Genomic DNA, 2,895 nt, shown 5'->3' on the forward strand with positions numbered 1-2,895 from the left:
ATGTTGTACAATCAATAGAAAAATCTTATATCGTAGGAATAGTACATTCCATTTTAATTATTCATTGGAAGACGATAGGATTTACATTACCTCACCTGTTGACACTGAAATAATTATTCTCAATGATAATCTGAGAGACTTTCTTGGTTTTAAACAGAATACGATCAATGGGAAAAATGTTGGCACCGTTTACGGGATGGATCAAGTTATTTTTGCTGATTATCCACCTGGTTTCGCCTCAGACTCTTGCATATTTCTCTATGCATATTTTGTGGAAACATCGAGAGTCGGTAATTCAAATGTACCCCTCCTACGTGTTCTTGAACGAAAAACATCTCATGAACTTGTTCATCACTATAATATAAAGCATCTTCAGTATTTTCCTGTAAACACTTCGTATTTGGAACTCTGTCAGTTAACACTAAGAAGTGAATTGGGTGATGCTCTAGCAATAACAAAAGCCTTAGCAGTGATTACATATCATTTTCGAGCCATCGTCGTCGACACCACAATCACCTAAAATGAATAATAGAAGAATTCCATTTGTCTGTCCCGATATCGATTTTTATGTTGGTGCTTTGAGACCACATTAAATAGGCAATGGATTGGACTACTACAAGGGCCGTACTACAATGTCTGGCTATGGTCTTGGTAGCTGGTTTGCTAGGCTATTTCGTTCTACACTACCCTTGCCAGAAAATATCTTGTACCTGCTGAATCAAATTTTGCTGCCTCAACACTACAGGACTGGGGGTCGGGAAGGAATTTCAAGAAGAGTGTTATGGAAAATATTAGATCTTTAGCAAGAGTCGTTGGTGAGCAATTAAAATCTTGACAAAATGGGAAGGTACTGAATAGGATGCATGCGCGTCATTTCCTCGTCAGTCTCCACCAGGGCGGGAAGCAAAGGACATCAACAAGGACTTTGAAGAATAAAACAAGGAGGAGCAATAAGCAGAAGAAGAAGAAGAAAAAGAAAAAGATTGTTAGATCAAAGAAGGATTTCTTCTCTTAAGATGACTTATCTCCCCCACAAGGAGGCATATCCATCAGTCAGTTCCTCATTGAATCTATTCAATGCTGAAAATGTTGATGTCAGTGTCAAGTATGGGTACTATGAACAGTTTTACCTCCAACAACCCTTCTTGGAAAATATACACTTTCATATATTTTCCAACGAAGAATATTTTATTGATTTGTCATCAACATTTATTGATTTAAATGTTATAGTGAAGAAAAAGTAAGAAAATGCTACTCCAAATGCTGGCAAAGGTCTTTCCTTTGTAGTCTGTATACTGCACAATCTGTACAAACAAATTAATGAATTTATTAATGGAATATGGGTGAACACTAGCAATAATTCACCCGACTACACAAGCTACATACATTTTATGATGATGACACCAAAGGCATACAAGGAAATGAGAGGACAGTCATTGGGGTATGAATATCGATCAGGTGTTGATACTGGCGGTGAGTTAACTACTGCAGTGACCCAGGAGTACCATCTGGTAGGAAAATTAAATCATGAGATATTCAATATATCCCAATGGCTACCCCCCCAATGTCAAGATTTACATAAAGTTACAGCTGGCCCCATCAAATTTTATTCTGAGAAAAACACTTCCTGCAGATGCAAATGTCATTATCACATCAGCAATTCTCCACGTCCGAAAACAACAGGTTATGAGCTCTGTTGCATTGGCAGTGGAAAAGCTAAGAGCCAATGGTAACAACATTAAACTTCTTGTCCCCTACGATCACCAATCAACGTCAAATTGCCACCGGCTCTAGTAGCTACAGCGATTCATCATTTATCAATGGAGAAATCCCATCAAAATTGGCTTTGGCCTTTGTGAAGAGTGGCAGTACCGTTGGATCCTGGACTTAATCCCCCCATGATTTTAATTTTTTTGGGTCTATCTAGCCTTGTGTGTGAAGTGAATGGTATTCCATTGTACACTCTATCATTTGACAAAAAATCCTATAGAACTCTGTATGAGTTGACCATGCAATCCCTAGATCATGATTCACAACTATTTGAAAATGGAATAACCAATTCAATGTTTTCAAAAAATCATGGGGTAATTGTTTTGTACTTGTCAGGGACCCAAGATATGAGCATAGTACGAACGGGGAATGTAAGTTTAGAGTGTACATTTGCCGATGCTTTGACTGTATCACGCTAGTATCATGCTAATATCACTGAGTCAATTTGAAACCTATTGGGAAATCACACCCGACGGCAGTGTTCTACTAGACCTTGCACCATGAACACAAACCAAATAATCAATGTATTTGGTATGGATCCATACATGTCCCAGTACAAGTCCTATTGCATACCTTCGGACTTCATTGAAAAAATTTCAAGTGTTAACAATACTTTAATCATTGTTAATAGCAGTCCATCGACATTGAAGACTGGCCATTGGCTATGCATCTTTCAAACAGCGAAGAATATTGAATTTTTTGATCCTTTTGGCCTATCGTATAAATTCTACTCTCCATACATCAGCAACTTTATTGAAAGCAGTGGGAAAACCATTATTCAAAATCAACGAAGAGTATAGGATTTAACGACCAAGACATGTAGCTTTCGTGCACTACTTTTTTTCATGTTCAGATGTCGTGGCTACACCTACAAGCAGTTTCTCAACATCTAAGTTGACTTACCTCGATTGAACGACTTTCTAGTGGAGAATAAACTTACAAACGTGTTTAATATTGATTTTAGTGCCCTACGAATAAAATGTTCTAAGAATGTATGTGAAATTGTTTATTAATAAATGATAAAAATTTATATACATGATAAAACGACTTTTCTACTCTTTGGATTTCATCTTCTAATAGGTATAGGTATTTGTCGACAACAACTAGTGCAGGTAGATTATCTGA

Source organism: Artemia sp. Qi Xiang Cuo, chromosome 2 (genome assembly GCF_049724085.1).
Source record: "Artemia sp. Qi Xiang Cuo chromosome 2, ASM4972408v1, whole genome shotgun sequence".
In the NCBI taxonomy this organism is placed as follows: domain Eukaryota; kingdom Metazoa; phylum Arthropoda; class Branchiopoda; order Anostraca; family Artemiidae; genus Artemia; species Artemia sp. Qi Xiang Cuo.